The following is a 19,704-nucleotide window of genomic DNA, read 5'->3' as shown; positions in this document are numbered from 1 at the left end:
ATACAAAGCCCACAACTCTTGGATTCTCACATCGAAAATTCCAAGGTAACACTTATGGTAGTGTCATTACTCTGTTCATGAATTGAGTTGGACTCGATTGGGTTCGAGGAGCATTCAGATGTTCGTGGCTGTTCGTGTGTTGTTCATTGCATTCGAGTGTTGCTGTAGACACGTTGTAGACTAATCAAGGGATACTTGAAGAATAGTTCTTCAAAGGTACGCATACTCTACTCATAACATGTTGTAATTTCTGTATATGCATAATCTGTTAGTTTTCAATTAGACTATAATTAGTTGTGTTCAATTCGAATGGAATTTGGAACGATCCTTTCCGCTGCTCATGAAAACTAAGATTACCTTTTTTAAACGAATCATGTTTCATAATTTAATTTTACAAGACATAAAAATTCCAAATAAAACAAGTTTGGGATTATGTGATCATTTTTTATTTCATATTTTCTAAAACATAAATGAAGTGTTAAAATATTATTTTATTATGTATAGTTTGAGTCTTATTTTATTTTGGCTCTATACTTTAAAAAAAAAAAATTAAACTTAGTCCTTCATTAAAATTTTGAATAGATTTACAACTTATCATAGCATAAGAGTGCATATAACAAAAAGTAAATCTTACAAAAAAAACTCAAAATAAATTCGATATTCAAACATTCAATATTTCTAAAAATAAATGATAAAGATTCTCTTATATAGACATGCAACTTAATTTGTTAATTATCATAAACTTTTAAATATTGGGATGAATATTACAACATTTTAGTTAAACTTTTAGTTAGATTTACAACTTATTCTAACATAAGAGTGCATATAACACAAAATAAATCTAAAAAAAAATCCAAAATAAATTTGATATTCAAACATTCAATATTTCTAGAAAAATCAATGATAAAGATAGTTGAAATATGTCACACTACTGCACACCAACATCTCCATAACTTTTATTTATATTATTGCTTTTTTAACACAAAGCCCCAAAGCTTTTCACACCAAGTGTTGTAATTATTTCTTTCAAAAAAGCATCCAATATTAAACCAATGTAAAAAATAATATACATCATTTCAAATAAAAGTAAATAATTGCAAAAAAAATAATAATAAATTAATACAAAATCATGGAAAACTTAATTTTCGACTAAATAACAAAAATTTAGCAACTTACCAAAAGAAAAATGTTGCACCAAAATTGTTTAGTAATTGAAATATAGTAGTAATATGAATAAGATGAGGAAGATGGTAAAAATTGAGATGACTGTCGGATTTGTGGGGAGAAACATGAAGAAGATGATAAAAAGATGGCTGTTTGGGGGAGAATATATGAAGGAAATGATAAAAGAAAAGATGGTGTCGGATATTGGGGAGAAAAGGGTGAAGAAGATGAAGGAATTGTAAAAAGTGATTGAATTTTTAAAGGGGAATGGAGTGGAAACGGACAAAAATGGTAGAAACTGACACGGTCAACGAGGTCAGCTGCGACCACAGACCTTGAAAAGGGTCATCTAAATGTGTCTGATCACAGACCCATTAGACCTGAAGGAATCAATCACGAGGATTTCTATGAGCAACGGAATAATTCATTCCAAATTACAATCATGTATGAACGTTACAATTATAATCGAAACAGAAACAACTGGTTATGCATTCAAAAAAAAGAAATTACAGCATGGAAACTACAAATGATCAAGAAGAGAAATGCTACGAACATTTGTAGACTCGTCTCCACACTTCTTTCTCACGAACGCTCGAACACAGCAATCTCGAATGCTCGAACAACACGACCGTTATATAGCACAGATACCGCGCACTGGAACTCCGCGATCGCCTCGGTCATGAACACCCCAACAGCATGAACAGCCTCCATAGAATGTTGATGGCATCGAGTTGAGTATGTCACTACCAAGAAGGCTACCTCGGTATTCTCGATGTGAGAATCCAGAGGGTGGGCTCTGTGTGGACTTGGATTGAGGTAGGAGAAGGAGGAATCAACAATTCTGTACACGATTGGGCAAGTGGGAGAAGACTGAACCTATCGTATAGGTCGATGCCTAATCATTTAGTGAAAACTAAACGATCATTTAGCTCATCGCTTAACAGTGTGTCTATCGCTTACAATCACTACACGATCGTCTAGCTCGCTTAAGTTGTCGTTTAGTAAATCATATTTACTTGACAACTTCTTTTCTGAGAGAAAATTCACTAATTCAACATTAGCAAAAATTTACTAAAATCAGGAAAATAATTTTCTTTTTATCTCACGGTTATCATGAATCGCCAATAACCTCCCACTTAATTTGTTATTAGAGAAAAAGATTTAATTATCCAATAATTAATATTATTATGAATATAAATGATAACCAACTTATCATACTATATTTATAACCTATAGTTTTAATATTTCATCTCATGAAACATATAAATTATAGTTCTTTTTCTATTCCATGGTACTTAATGTAAATCTCATTTACATTAATCCTCCACTAGATGTATCTCATACACCATACCGATCACATCATATATAATCGAATTACCTCTTGTCAATTTGAATATTTTAAATCAACACCAAGAACTAATCCTTGACTGAATCCATTGAGCTACCAAGGGGACCTTATGGACTTGTAGCTCGAAGCTCAACCGGTACGTGAATAACTGACTAAACTCTTTAGTCATGGGATCTACCATCCGTTAACTGTCAAGCACTCTACTAAAGACCGATAGTTGAACTCTCCTTACCACAGATATATTATGCGTCCATCTTAACTAATCAGAAGTGCGACAACCCTTCACAGATTGCTCGTAAGTACAGCTGGGCCAATAACTGTTATGCCCTTGTAGTTACATCTAACTCCTTAAGTACCACTGATCTCTCTAATAAACATAAGTCATAGTTCTGCTATGTCTGAGTCCTCTCTTCCAAAGAGAAGTTGTGGCCACTATGTTCAAGCCCTGGAATCAGCCCTTAAAGGATCAATCTCTCTACTTATCCTTGCTTTGGGAAAGGAGTGAATTCCATCTTGTGGATTGAGTTTCCAGCTCCTAGATCAGACAAGTCACCAAAAAGGTAGGCATGTTGAACTGGCAATCTGGCTACTCTCACCCATACTAATCAAAGGATCGCCCTTAAAGGCAGAAGTTTCCAAAACACTCAAGATTGAGGTCGTGTCACCTATGGTCGTTTAGGTGAGATGTAAGTCTCTAGTATCAACGGCGTTACATACAGAGTCTAATCATATCGTGGTCTGATGACATGTAGAAATGCATGTCATCTTAGGCCTTTTACTTAAAATTATGAAGGTTGTTAGGCAGAATATGCGTCGATCATGATAAGAGTTCACGAGAATATGAGTTTGCATCGATCAGCATGCCGAATCTCAGCTAACCTGCTATTATGCGTTCAATGTTCTATCTTTGTAGTTAATGTAGGAAATGAACGCAAACGCAGAAACCGGACCACCGCATAGACGACCGCATGCGAAGAAGCACTCCATCGCAAGGCAAACGCATTAGATCAATGCATGGGTGTTGGGGTGATCAGTCGCATGCATTCATCGCATGAGAATTGCGCTCGTCAGGCGATTGCGGTCATCATGTAGAGTTGCGGTATTAAGCGAATGCGGTCATTGAATGATTGCGGCTGTGCGCAACGCAAACTAATGGGATCAACGCAAGGTAGGTGGAATGAACGCATCAACGCATCTACAATGAGAAAATCCAAAGATGATGTTGACATTTCACCTACCATGTCGTTGGTGGCAGAGGTTCAGAAAAGGACTAACGCGTCGAATGTCAGACTCAGAGTAGTCCAATTAATGCTGTCGGCGACCCAAGCTCTATAAATAGAAGGCGACGAACTAAAATTCAAGTTATCTAGAGATTATCCCTCAACCGGGGATTTTCTCCGCGATCCAGACAAAATGCGTGAGAAAAACGCTTGAGAGTTTTTCACCTCCTTCATCCATTCTGATTGACGATCGCAGCCTTCGACCGGAGCTAGATCTCGAGAGAGTCAGCTCTTCCACCCATCCATGGTACCATCGGTAGCCTTGACGCACATCCGCTGGGAGAAAATCTTAACTTCCAGCCGGTCATTTCTTTTCCTTTCTTTTTCTATATTGTATTGTATGACATTTTGAATTAAGGAATTAATACAATATCTGTTTTCAATGCACTTCTTTGTTTCCTTCAACTCCATCTCCATCTTTTTGGCTTAGCATCTTTACTTTCATTGCAACACTTAGTGAGATTGCTTGGGTATTGCATACTTAGTCATGTGGATTAGGGATATGAAGCATGTAGCAACCCACCGAGAGGTGTGCGTTGCGCAAGTGTGTGAGTAACCTTATTTGCTTAGTGAGAAGTTGTTGTAATATCTGTCTATAGGCTAATGCATTACTTGTTTATGAGTAAAGTCAGCAACAATCAACTGCCCGAGAGGGTAAGTGGTTGGACGCATTAAGCAATGTATGCGTTGTTCACTAGGGATAGTAACAACCTTGCATCAACCATGTTCATGTGATTGTCTTGTCGTATGTATGCTTCATTCGTCCATTAGGGATACTCGGGAGGGTAGTCTAAGGACAGGATCTAGGCTTGGGAAGGTCAGGTCAGAATCTAGGCTCGAGAAAGTCAGATTAGAACACATAATACAAGAGATAGGAGCTTAGGAATAAGCACTGTTTTCTATTAACCCATCGCATGCATCCTAGAGATACGATATGATTGAATGCCGTCACCACAGCGTTGTGTGCATTTTGCATCATCGTTTAGGAAAAAAAGTACAGACTTAGGAATAAGCTCTATGGACACTTTGCATTCAGTACATGCATCCTAGACTTAGGAGCACCGCATTTCCAATGGAAAATGACTTGTCGTGCATGAGTGTAGCATGAGCGCATTGGCTTGCGTTGACTAGGGTTGCCCTCGCAGTCACTCTTAAGGGTTGCAATGAAATCATCTCCGCATTTTATCTGTTTTTCCACACATTTATTTCATGTCAAGATTTTTCGTATCTCTACCTTTCATGCATATTCTCATTGCGTTATCTGTTAGATAGGAGTAGGAGTAGGATTAACTTAGCAACATCCCTTCCATTCTTTTATTTAAACTGCCGCATGCACATCACCGCAAACATATAGCTACAAGTGCCTGTGTTCGACCTCGGATTACCCGAGAAACTTGCGTTCATGTTATACTTGGCATGAACGCAAGAAAACTTGTGGCAGGACGCATGGTCATCGCATACATTCGTTAACGCATAACCATCGACGCATGATTATCAACGCATATCTTAGGAACATGCATCGCATAACACGTCCACGGGATTTTGGCTGTCGAGTAAAATTGACCTCTAATTTCCCGCCATCATGATCCAGGTCTTTTACAAACTCTTTGTATAGGACACCTCTACTCGCACGTCTCTCCACATGAATGGTCATGATCTACCATCTGTAGTAGTTTATAACATTTATAAATCTCTATAAAGCGGGTCGTATCCGTAGTGTCACCAGGATCAGGTATCCCACCTTAATCCTTATACTACAGACCTATTTAGGTCATCACTTAAGGCATAATCCACTTGTATATCACATATATATGCTTAAGTTCACATAAGATAACCATGGAGCTTTGTTTATTAGATATCAGTCAATGCCAAAATAACATAGTAATTATTTTATTCATCAAACAATGTGTATCTTTACAAAACAATGAGACTTCGGGAGAATTAGGACACCAATCCCAACAAGACCTGCATCGATTTGACTGTTCGTTTATTATTATTATTTTGTTAGTAACAAAAAAAAATATGGAATGTGTCTCCTAATAAGGACAAAATTTTCACCATTTTTCCTAAATAGTTTAAAATCAACCATTTTTTCCTAATTAACTTAAAAAATCACCTTATTTCTCCAATATTTGGGAGATGGAAAGTTGGTTTGATGTTATCTGCTTCGTTCATATTCCTCGTAATTGTAATAAACTTGCTCATTGTGTAGCTAAGGCCTGGTCTAATAGCCTATTTGGTGTTTGGGTTGGGCCTATCCCGATGGATGGTAACTTTAAGGGGAATTGGAGTGTATGGAGGAATTTGAGATTTCATTATGAAAAATGGCAAAACCGTCGAAGAACAAGAATTATGGCAACTCGTGTGACATGCACATGACCAGAAATTTTTAAATTCCTGATTTGCCCTTGCCTTGTTCGTAGATGTTGTTGTTGATGAAACTACAAATACCAGGTAATTCCAAAATAGAAAACAGGGATGAGGCATATATACAAGGTAATTGTTGATATTTGTGAAGGACAACTACCCTCCTAATTTTACTCATGTAGTTAACATAATTTATATATTTTATTATCATTTTAGATTATATTTAACTACTTTTCGAATTTATCTCACCTTAATAAAATATCAAGATTTTTCTACCAAATTTATATTTGAAATATCCATATATTATTAAAACTTCTCTTATCCATATATTTTATTCAAATCTCTATATTGTTTTTCATAATTGTACACATAGATTTTTAATGAATTAGCTATATATTTCTCACATTTTTAATAAATTAGTTGTATATGCTATTTTTGATATTATTTTAATGTTTTGGGAAAAGAAATATCACTTCCTAAAAAAATGGTCATGTGTTGATTGCACATAAATCAGTTGAATTGTTGCTCCATACATTGTCATAACTTTTGTTATTTACACAAATGTTTCATCAATTTAGGTTTTCTTGTGATATCTTTAACAAACTATTGTTTTTGCTATAACTTACAATTAGGATTTGATTTAAAATAAACCAATCTCTTCTTCATTTTTTCCTCTTTTGAAATTTAAATTTATTTTTAATACAAAAATTAGATTTTGATAACTACTTCACGAATTGATTTAAAATAAACCAATCTCTTCCTCATTTTTCTCCCTTAATTAATTCAAATTAGCTATTTATTTTGATTTGATTTAATCACTCTTCACAATCATTCAGAAGATTAATTTTTTTATCACCATTTGGATTTTAATTATAATACATCTTTAGATTTTATATTATTTTATTCATTTTTTATTATTCTAAATTTGGATTAATTTTTTTTAATTTTAATTAGGATTTTACGGAATATTTTATATATATTATCATCTAATAAACTATATATTTCATTTTAATTTGATTATTTTTTTTTATTTTTTAATTACCTTTTATTCATTATCATCTTATCATATTATTATGTCATTAATTTATCTTTTTGACAAACAAATAAGTATTCACTTTTGCAATCTTGCTATTTTTGCTATGTCTCTGCAACGACGAAGGCTTTTTCATAGGTTTTTGTGGTTGATGAAGTTATAAATATTGTTGAAGCTTATGAAAATGGAATTATGAATACAGTGTAATTGTAAATAAACGAACTACCTTCCTGAATTTTCTCCTCGAATTATATTTGAATTTATATGTTATTATCAAATTAGATTTTATCTAACTACTTATCGATTTTTTAATCAGAATAAACAAAAACTTACTAGTTTTCCTCTCCAATTAATATTTGAATTTATTTTTTATTATCAAATTTGATTTTATCCAACCAACTTTTGATTTGTTTATATGTTTGTTACAAATTCAATTGTATCTACATTTTTTTTATATACACATTGATATCAAATTAATTTGATCTTTTTTTCCTTTATATTTTTTATGTTTTCATTTTTTCATATACAAACATGTAAAAATGACTTGTTGAACCTAAAAAGAAACATATAAATGAGAATTAAATTTTAAATGTTTGAAACATGTGGGTGTGATATATATATATTTTTCAGTTTATTATTAATATTAATATTAGTATTAGTATTCTTATTCTTCTTCTAAAAGAAGATAACAAAAAACCTAAATCTCATCTTCTTCATCTTCCACTTAGGCGTTTGTTCATGGAAAATGAAGTAAATAAATATGTGTTCATCTTATTATATGCGTTTGTTCTCCATGTGTCACTGGTCATGCGTTGAACTAAGGGATATGCAATATGTGTCTAAGAATTTATGTGATGACCATATGTTCCTGCCACAAGTTTTCTTGTTATTTCGCCAAGTATAACGAATCACAAGTTTCTCAGGGTGATCCGAGGTCGAACTCAGGTACTTGTAGCTAAATGTTGCGAAGTGATGTGTTTGCTGCGTAGAATAAAAGAATAATTAAGTTTAAGGACTATGAGCTACTCCTACTCCTAACTAAACAGGTGAAGCAATGGAAGTATGACTATGAGAGTTGGTAGAGACACGACAACTTTTAACGTATAATAAGATGTGTGGAAAAATAGATAAAATGGTGGAGGGGATGACTTCACCGCATCAATAAGCTTGATCGCAAAGGTAACCCCAACCAACACAAGTTATGCGATCATACTATACACAATTGTCTAGGACGCATGCGATGCATATGCGATAATGTCGATAGGACTTATGTCTAAGTCAATATTCTTGCTTATGCGAGCTAACACACATAAGACAAGGAGACCGCATACCACCATATCCTTGTTTTAAAGCGCATGCGCTGTGTAATAGCAAATAGAACTTATTCCTAAGCCTTTACTCTTGCTCATGCGATCCAATCTGACTCTCTCAAGCCTAGATTTGGTTTTTAGACTAATTTCTCAAGTATGTCCAAATGATGAATGATGCACTCATAAGACAAGATGATCACATACCACATGGTTGACATAAGATTATTCCTATCTCTAGGAACATTGCTTACTTTGCTCAGTGAGTTCCACTACTTACCCTTTCGGGCAGTTAGTCACTGTGAAACCCGGATTTCCATTTTTCCTACTTAAGTAGGTGTTAAAAGGAATTAACTAAGTGGAAGTTAAATTCTATGTTGAAGTGAAGGAAATTTCTAAGTGTTGAATAGATTTTTCTTAAGTAGTTTTGAGTTAAGCTTTAATTGATGAAGGCTAAGTGTAAGGTCAAAAGGACCCATGCGTTAAGAGTTAGGAGACATTAACGCATAAGTTGAAAAGGCAACCATGCATTTGTAAGGTTGGACGCATGATTGGTCAAAGTATTGGCAAGAGGTCTAGTTCCTGAGCCTGTGGGAGAATCCTCATATGGGATGGTCAGAGGGCCGACGGGCCTAGCTTCTGAGCCCATGCGCAGGGAGCTATGTGCACATAGGAGACATAGGGAACAAAGGAAACGCAAAAGAGTAAGCGTTGTATTAGTGATAGTTAACTATCTACCGTGTGCGTAGGTAGACAACATACTCATTCTAAGTAGTTATCAGTTTAGCTATCTACCGTGCGTGTAGATAGAGTTGAGAACAGACTCATTCAAGGCTGAGGTTTGAATGTAACCTCGTATTTATGACATGCTTGTTATTTATGAGTTGAAATAGACTCTAGAAGTTACTTACTACTCACTAAGCTTTGTGAAGCTCAATCTGTTATTTCATGTTTTTCTTCCCAGGTAGTGAAAGGTGAGGAGTTCCAGGGTGCTGCTAAGGTCAAGGTCTGTCACAAGCCACAGTCACACTTCCGAGATTTTACAGTTATTGTTGTAACTTTGTAATTAAGTCTTGGAGTTGTATAAACGTTACATTGTTGTAATATAAAATGGGCCCATTTAATCAGTTGTTGTTTGCCTCCTTGACTTAAACAATGATTATTGAATTTGTTCATTGGTATCAGAGTTATTTTCGCAAGAGTTATTAGGCAGTAAGTATCAACAAAAGGGTCGATAACTGCTGCAATCATGTCATTTCCTAGGCTCAGAGAGTAGTCTAGGGCGGGGTGTGACAGTCGCCGCTGATCAACTCATAGACAAGCATTGCGACCGCTCATAGACAAGCGTTGCTACAGTCTCACACTAAGCAAAGAGGATTTACTCATATACTCGCGTAACGCACACCTCTCGGTGGTTTGCTACATGCTTCATATGTTTATGCCACATGATTAAGTATGCGATACTCTAGCAATCTTACTTAGTCGTTGCAATGAAAGTAAAGGATGATAAAGAAGAGGTAAATGAAGATGGAAACGAAGGAAATAAAGAGATGCATTGATTACAAAATGTATTAATGTCTTAAGTCAAAATGTAGTACAATACAGAGATAGAAGAGAGATGGAGGGCCAGATGTAGGCAATGTCTTGCTTCCATCAGATGTGTGTCAAGGCTACCGGTGGTGCCATGGATGGACGGTGGAATAGTCTTTCTCGAGATCTATCTCTGGTAAAGCTCCGGTCGTCACTCGGAATGGGTGAAGGAATGAAGAACTCTTAAAGAATGTCTTTTCATGCCCTCATCTATGACCATAAGGATTTGCCTTAAAGTAGAAGCTCAGATGATTTGAAGTTGGGCTCTAAGGCTCTATTTATAGAGCTTAATCGCCGACAGCATTAATGATCCTGCTCTGAATTTCTACTGCTAACGGCGTGATGGACCTGTTATGGATCTCTGCTACTAACTGTTGGATCGATATGGCAACCCTAGAAGGGGGAGTGAATAGGGTTTAATTAATTTTTTTTTTCTAAATTAACCCAATTAAACTAATTAATAGACTTTTTATAAATAATAAGAAATTTTCAATTTATGCAACAAATAAGATGGCAAAAATGTGATAATTTAATTCTATCAAATTTTAGCAAATAAATAAGAACAAACTAAAAAATACAATAAATTACTTAAATTAATTGCAAAAATAAAAAGGAAAGTGTTAGAGAAGAAGACACCATAATTTTTATAGTGGTTCGGTCAAACTCGATCTACTTCACTCCCCAAGCGCCTTTTGGAAATTTGAATAAAATCTTTCCAACTCTTTCCACGGATTAGAGCCCAACCGTTACATCGCTCCTTTTACGGTTCAAGAGCAAACCCGATCCTTTCCACAGTTTAGGATCAAACCGTTACAAATGTTGGAATTTTTGAAGAAGACAATACAACTCTCACTAGAGTGGATTTACAAGTTTAAGCACTCAACAAATTTATCATCACAATACAATAACATTCTCTCAAGAATAAGATGGAAAAAAATTGGGAACTTAGAGAGAGCAACAATTGAAATTTTGAGTTTTGGAAGATTATGAAATGTAAAATTTGTTAGATTAAAATTTGGATAGGAAGATGGTTTATATAGAGATGGAAAAATTTTTAGAAATCACAATTAATTTGGACCATTGGATTTTGGAAAAGAAAAATCAATGGTGGAGATTTTAAACTAAACTATCGTTAGATACAAACAAAATATAACATTAAATTCATTTTCTTTTTAAAATTAATCCAAAAAATAAAAAAACATACCATGTGTCAAAAACTAGCCGTTAGACACAAACATAAAATAATATTAAATTCATTTTCCTTTTAATTCATTTTCTTTTTAAATTTCTTCTCTTTAAAGTCAATCCAAAAATAAAAGACATACCATGTGTAAAAAATTAGCCATTAGACACAAACATAAAATAATATTAAATTTATTTTCCTTTTAAATTTATTTTTAATTTCAATTTTTTATTTTAAATCAATCCAAAAATCAAAAGTCCATCATATGTTAATATCCATCATTCAACCAATATGCTGTCACATGTCTACATGCAAATGGTCTGGTTATGCCACGTCATCCACCACGGTATTTTCTCTATAGACTTGTTTCGGTCATATCGTCTTCGTTTTAGCTCCGATTTAAGTAATTCAAAAGGTGTTGGAATCGTTGTTCCGAGCTCTACGCTATGAACATAATAAAACACTAAGATTTTCAGTAATTAAAAATTGAGTTTGTTATCATCAAAACATTGATTAATTAATTAATTAAAATTAATTAATTTGAGAGTTAAGGGCAAAAAGCTAACAATCCCCTTTTTTATGATGAAAAACCATTCAAGAAAAATAGCTTGAAATACATATAAACCATATGTAGCACATAATAAAATTCAACATATCACCATAAAAATCATTCTTGAAATTCACTCAAAAAAATAAGTTCTCCCCCTAATTAATACAATCAAAATCATAAACAATTTATAGCATATTTTTCTTAAACTTCTCCCCCTTTGGAATTATCAAAAAGAATAATTAAGAAAAATTTAGAACTACATAAATGTTTCCCTTAAAAACATGAACATAAATTTAGCACAACTTCCCTAAGAATATTAACACATGCTTTCCATATCTCCCCTATCAAAATGCCTTCTAAAAGATTTAACAAGTAAAATTATAAAATCAAGAGACATCGCAACGAATAATATCGAGCTCAAGCCTATTTTTGTAAAGTTTTCTTCATTCAAAGGCTTGGTAAAAATATCCGCTAATTGATTATTAGAGCCTACAAATTCAAGAGTAAATTTATTATTTTGCACATGCTCTCTAATAAAGTGATGCCTAATATCAATATGCTTAGTCCTAGAATGATGTATAGGATTTTTAGTCAAATTAATAGTACTAGATATTATCACAAAATATAGGCACATTATCAAACTTTAATCCAAAAATCACAAAGAGTTTGTTTTCATCCAAATATTTTGAGCACAACAACTAGCAACTACAATATATTCTGCTTCGGTAGTGGATAAGGCAACCGAATTTGCTTTTTACTAAACCAGAAAACTAAGGAACTACCAAGAAATTGACAAGTCCCACTAGTACTCTTACGGTCAAGTAAACTACCCGCAAATTCTGTATCGGAATATCCTACCAAATTAAATTCAACAATTCTAGGATACCATAAGCTAATACAATAGTACCAAGCAAAATATTTAAAAATTCTTTTAACGGCATGTAAATGTGATTCCTTAGGACAAAGACATACACTAAACATAATATCGGATCTACTAGCGGTTAAATAAAGTAAAGATCCAATCATACCTTATAAGTTTTTATATCCACACACTTACCTTTTTCATCATTGTCAAGCTTAGTGGATGTGCTCATAGGAGTTTTTGTAAATTTTACCTTCATTAAATTTGAACCTTTTGAGCAAATCCCTTGTGTATTTTTCTTGACTTATGAAAATATCATCCTTGAGTTGTTTGATTTGGAGTCCAAGGAAAAAGCTAAGTTCTCCCATCATACTCATCTCAAATTCACTATGCATACACTTAGAAATTCTTCACACAAAGATGGATTAGTGAACCAAATAATATTATCACACATATATTTGTACTAAAACCATATCATTTTCTTTAAGCCTTAATAAAAAAAGTAGTATCAATTTTACCTATTTTAAATCCATTCTCAAGCAAGAAATTACTAAGTTCTATCATACCAAGCTCTTGGAGCTTGTTTTAAGCCATAAAGAGCCCTTTTCAACTTATAGACATGATTAGGAAAATCAAAACTTTCAAACCCTGGAGGTTGTTCTATATAAACTTCCTCCATGATATAACATTTAAAAATGCACTTTTCACATCCATTTGAATACAAAATGAAATTCTTATAAGAGCAAAAGCAAGCAACATTCTAATAGTTCTAATCTAGCAACGGGTGCAAAAGTTTCTTCATAATCTATTCCTTCCTCTTGACAATAACCTTGAGCTACAAATCTAGCTTTATTTCTAATGATATTTCCATTTTCATCCATTTTTATTTCTAAAGACCCATTTAGTTCCAACTATAGAAGCATGAGAGGGCCTAAGGACTAACTCCCAAACTTTATTCCTTTCAAATTGATTTAATTCTTCTTACATAGCGAAAATCCAAAATTTCATCTTTTCGGCATCTTTAACACTTTTTGGTTCAATTTGAGAAACAAAAGCAAGATTATTAAACATATTAAGAGAGGAACAAGTTTTCACACCTTGTTCGGGATCACCAAGAATTAATTCTTTGGGATGGGAAGGAGCATACCTCCACTCTTTAGGCATGGATGAAGAACCAACTTTGTTCTTTTCGATTAAGCTCACCTCTTACTTGAAACAATTTCCTTGCCTTTGTCACTAACAAGTAATCTCCAAATTTTCCTTCTAAAACATCACTATAAATAGGCTCATTAGAAATTACATTGCAAGATTCATCAAATACTGCATGCATAGATTCCTTAATTATTAAAGTTCTTTTATTGAAAACTCTATAAAGCTTTACTAGTAGAGGAATAACCAAGAAAAATACCAACATCTGTCTTAGAATCAAATTTTCCAAGTTTTTCTTGTTATTCAAAATAAAACATTTGCAACCAAAAACTTTGAAATACCCAATATTTGGAATTTTGTTATGTTCAAAGTTCATAAAGAGTTTTATCTAAAGAAGGTCTAATTAAAACTCTATTTAAACATAACAAGCGGTGTTAATGGCTTCCGCCCAAAAGTATGTAGGTAAACCATACTCATGCAACATTGATCTAGCAAATTCTTGCAAAGTATGAATTTTCCCTTTCAACTACACCGTTTTGTTGAGGAGTTCTTGTAGCGGAAGAACTAAGAGAAAACCATTTTCTTCACAAAAGTTTCAAAAGCATTGCTATCAAATTCTCCTCCATGATCAATTCTAATTTTAGAAATAAAAAACCTTTTTCATTTTGAACTCTTTTTGTAAAACTAGAAAAGCTTTTCAAAGCATCATCCTTATGTTTTAGCATCAAACCCAAGTAAATCTTGAAAAATCATCAACTATCACAAAGGCATAATAGTTCCCTCCAAAACTAGCAATTCTAAAAGAGCCAAATAAGTCCATGTGTAATAGTTGAAGGGGTCTAGTTGTAGAGATTATATTTTTAGATTTGAAAGAGGACTTAGGTTTGCTTACCCATTTGACAAGCATCACAAACTTTGTCTTTTTCAAATTTAAATTTGGGAAGATCTCTAACCAAAGAATTCTTAGAAATATTTGAAATTAAGTGCATGCTAGCATGTCATAGTCCTTCTAATGCTAACAAGAATCATTAACGCAAAGTCGATAAACATTTATCATTAATGGACAATCATTCAAATCAAATAGTATAAACATTTCATCTCTATTTCCAACAAATATAACTTTTCTATCATTAGCATTTTCAATTATGCAATTCTTTTTATCAAACACAATCTTAAAGCCTTTATCACACAATTGACTAATACTAAGTAATCATGCTTCAAACCATCAACCAAAAGTACATTTTAATTAAAATAGAAGATTCATTATCTATACTACCTTTACCAATTATTTTTACCTTTCTTGTTGTCACCAAAAGATAAGACCTCCATCCTTTTTGAAGAGAGACAAACTTGGATAGGTCTCCGTCATGTGCCTCGAGCAACCACTATTCAAGTACCGCTTGTTTTTCTTAGAGGCTTTCAAACAACCTACAAACACAAATGTTCAAGTTTGATTCTTTGGTACCTACACTTGTTTGGTCCTAGATGGTTAGCATTGAAAACTTGGAATCCATTTCATTTTTGCATAGACATTTAAGGCATTGGATTTAGACAAGTAACAAGAATAAGTGTATGTCCAAACTTGTCACATGAGAAACAAACAACATTATGCAAAGATTTATCTCTTACAAAAATTTATGCACTCTACTTTCTTGGAGAAATTATTCCTTGAGTATTGTGAAACTTTGCCATTTTGAGAAAATTTCTTCTTGGAAAAGTAGTTGAGCATATTTCAATTTAAAACACTTAAGTCTAATACGACATTCAACACCATAATAATGACATATAGGCACAAAGTTAGATTTAACATGCTTAGACACAACATAGGCATATTAAGCTTAGGCATATTATGAGATGCTTAACAAAGATAGTTTTATAACTTGAAGGAGTAGAAACATTCATCAATATAGCCTAAATCTCTTTTATCACCAAAAGGCTTGCCTACTTCAATTATCTTGTCTAATCTTTGAGCACCTATTGTCAACTTTTTTCAATAGATTCTTTAGCCTTATCAAGTTCTTGCAAAGCGCTAAATTTCTTTTCTTTGAGTAATTTAATCAAATTATCTTTTTTACAACTATCATGCTCAAGAAATTTAAATTTGTCAAGCAAGGCATTTTTCTCATCACAATCAAAAGCACTATTGTCATAAGAGATATTCATTTTCATCAATATGCATAGTATCATGCTCATTCTCTTTTAAGCAAGCAATTTCCTTCAAGTAAAAGACTTATTTTTACTAGATAAAACATTGTATTTCTTTTAAGCACAACATACTTGAATTAAGTTTTTCTAAATCATTTTGCATATTTTCAAAAGCTTCGAACAATTCATTATAAGAAAGAGGTTCTAGAGTTACCTCATCATTTTGTTCATCCTCTTTGTCACTATGAGCCATGAAGTAAAAATTGGCCACTTCTTCATTATCATTCCCATTTTCGTCTTCATCGCTATCATCCCAAGTAGCTTTCTTTGTTTTCTTCTGGATTTCTTGGATGATTTGAGAAAAGGGCAATCGGTTCTAATATGACCCGACTTCTTGCATTCATAGCATATTACCTCATCCTTTGCTCTTTTCACCTTTTGACTCTTTTTGGTTTGAGAGATGCTTCTTGAATTACTTCTTTCTCTTAATGAAGTTCTTATACTTACGTGAAAAATAGGCAATATCATCTTCATACAAGGTCCATTTCATCTTGGAAGTCAACTTCTAAAGAGATGGTCTTTAAAGCTGTACTCTTTTCTTTCTTTTTCTTCTCATCCTCCATGTTTTTCTTGATCTTTATCTCATGCGTCAACAAGCGTCAACAAGGAGCCACGAATTCATCAATGGAGAGAGATTTGAGATCCTTTGCCTCTAAAGCGGTGACTTTAGGCTCACATTATTTAGGCAAAGCACAATAGTTTCTTTATCTTCTCAAGATTTTAGTACTTTTTCCAATTCCTTCTAAAACATCGACAATGTTAGTAAATTTAATAAACATATCGAAATAGCTTCATTTTCATCATTTCATATTGATGAACTAACATGTCAATCTTTGTTTCTTTACTTAACTAGTTCCTTCATGAGTAATTTCTAATTTATCCCATATCTCTTTAGCGGTTTTTGCAAATAGACACTTTATTATACTCAACTTCATTCAAAGCACAAAATAAAAAATTAATAGCTTTGGCATTTAAAGAGCATGCTTTCTTTTTATTTATTGACCATTCTTCCTTAGGTTTTATAGTGCTAACACCATCAACATCTTTTGTTAGAATTTTAAAACCTTCCTCAACAATATCCCATAAATCATAATCAATCTATTGGTAAAAGGGATAAAATCTAAAGTTGTCATAGCTAAAAAACAATTAAGTTTATCAAGAAATAAATATTTCAAGAAGAGCAACTCGCTCTGATATCATTGTTGGATCAATATGGCAACCCTAGAGGGGGTGAGTGAATAGGGTTTAATTAATTTTTTTTTCTAAATTAACCCAATTAAACTAATTAATACACTTTTTATAAATAGTAAGAAAAATTCAATTTATGCAACAAATAATATGACAAAAATGTGATAATTTAATTCTATCAAATTTTAGCAAATAAATAAGAACAAACTAAAACATACAATAAATTGCTTAAATTAATTGCAAAAATAAAAAAGAAAGAGTTAGAGAAGAAGACAACGTAATTTTTATAGTGGTTCAGTCAAACTCGACCTACTCCACTCCCCAAGCGCCTCTTGGGAATTTGAATAAAACCTTTCCGACTCTTTCCACGGATTAGAGCCCAACCGTTACACCACCGCTCCTTTTATGGGTTCAAGAGCAAATCCGATCCTTTCCACGGTTTAGGATCAAACCGTTACAAATGTTGGAATTTTTGAAGAACACAATACAACTCTCACTAGGGTAGATTTATAAGTTTAAGCACTCAACAAATTTATCCTCACAATACAATAACACTCACTCAAGAATAAGATGAAAAAAAAGTTGGGAACTTTGAGAGAGTAAAAATGAAACTTTTGAGTTTTGGAGGATTATGAAATGTAAAATTTGGAGAGTAAGATGGTTTATATAGAGATGGAAAAATTTTTAGAAACCACAATTAATTTGGACCATTGGATTTTGTAAAAGAAAATCAATGGTAGAGATTTTAAACTAAACTAGTAGTTAGATACAAACAAAATATAGTATTAAATTCATTTTCTTTTTAAAGTTAATCCAAAAAATAAAAAAAACATACCATGTGTCAAAAACTAGTCGTTAGATACAAACATAAAATAATATTAAATTCATTTTCCTCTTAATTCATTTTCTTTTTAAATTCATTCTCTTTAAAGTCAATCCAAAAATAAAAAACATACCAGGTGTAAAAAACTAGTCGTTAGACATAAACATAAAATAATATTAAATTTATTTTCCTTTTAAATTTCTTTTTAATTTCAATTTTTTTTAATTTTAAATCAATCCAAAAATAAAAAATTCATCATATGTTTATCTCTTAATGATCCACCATTCAACCAATATGCTGCCACATATCTACATGCAAATGGTCTGGTTATGCCACGTCATCCACCACGGTATTTTCTCTATAGACTTGTTTCGATCATATCGTCTTCGTTTTAGCTCCGATTTGAGTGATTGAAGAGGTCGTTGTTCCGAGCTCTATGCTATGGACATATTAAAACACTAAGATTTTCAGTAATTAAAAATTGAGTTTGTTATCATCAAAACATTGATTAATTAATTAATTAAAATTAATTAATTTGAGATTAAGGGCCAAAAAACCAACACTAACGGCGTGGTAGGTGAAATGTCAACATCATCTTTTTGATACTCCCAAGGTATGCGTTCATGCTTGGTTTCCGAAGTGTCGTTGCATTCCACCACCCTTACGTTCATCCCTCTATTATGGTTATTGCTTTGTAGCCGCAACCTCTATGTGATGGACGCATGCAGTTGATAGCCGCATCGTCCATGCGATGAGCGTACGCGATCACCCTTGCGATGGACTGGGATTCATAGCATGCGATTGATTTCTGTGATAGCTACAAAAATAGACATTTGGACGCAGAATAACGAATAATATTGGGTTAACCGAGATTTTCAATGTTGATCGATTCAAGCTCACTTTTCACGTGAATTCTTAGAATTATTACCACATATTCTACTTGTTAGCCTCATAATTCTAAATAAAGGGCTACAATAACTTGCATTTTTACCAGTTATCAGCGCCCCAAAATCTCATTTTCTCCTTTGCAATCTCGTGTCTTTGATCGTTGGTTCAGCAACTCTTTCTTGAATTTCATCATCTTGGCTAGCTTTTAACAACCACCCTAGCTTGCCGACCTTTTTTTCGCTTACACACATTTTTTCTAGCTTTTGTTTCTACTTTAAACATCATTTTCAACAATGATGTTATGGGATGGATAATGTTTAAAGTTGATTTTCAAGATCAAATGAGCAAAATAGTCACATGGAATGAAGATGATGAAACTCTCTACAACTGGTTTGGTGTCAAACGCAATCATACTTCCAATGGTCACATCGTCATGAAGTTGCAATTCCTTCACATATTCACTTGCTAACAACAACTTTACTAGTGAAATCAACTTTGCTCTTTCTCACCTTGGAGGAAGTCCATTGTTGTATACATCCATGAGTGTCTAATGACCTTTATCGACTGCTCGTCATCTTCCCTTGCATAAAGGACCATATTGGGTGATTTTTAATTTTGCGAATGTTTAGATACCATGTATTTTATGATTATAGAATGTCTAGATAGAGTGTATTTGTGATATTCGTGTTGTTTTTGAAGCAGCTGCATTTTCATTTGTACTTAATTTTGTTGTTTTAGGATAGTTTTGTCATTTATTAATTAGTATT

This window comes from Benincasa hispida, chromosome 9 (genome assembly GCF_009727055.1).
Source record: "Benincasa hispida cultivar B227 chromosome 9, ASM972705v1, whole genome shotgun sequence".
In the NCBI taxonomy this organism is placed as follows: Eukaryota; Viridiplantae; Streptophyta; class Magnoliopsida; order Cucurbitales; family Cucurbitaceae; genus Benincasa; species Benincasa hispida.
The sequence above is the reverse complement of the archived record's forward strand: the minus strand, read 5'-3'. Positions refer to the sequence as shown.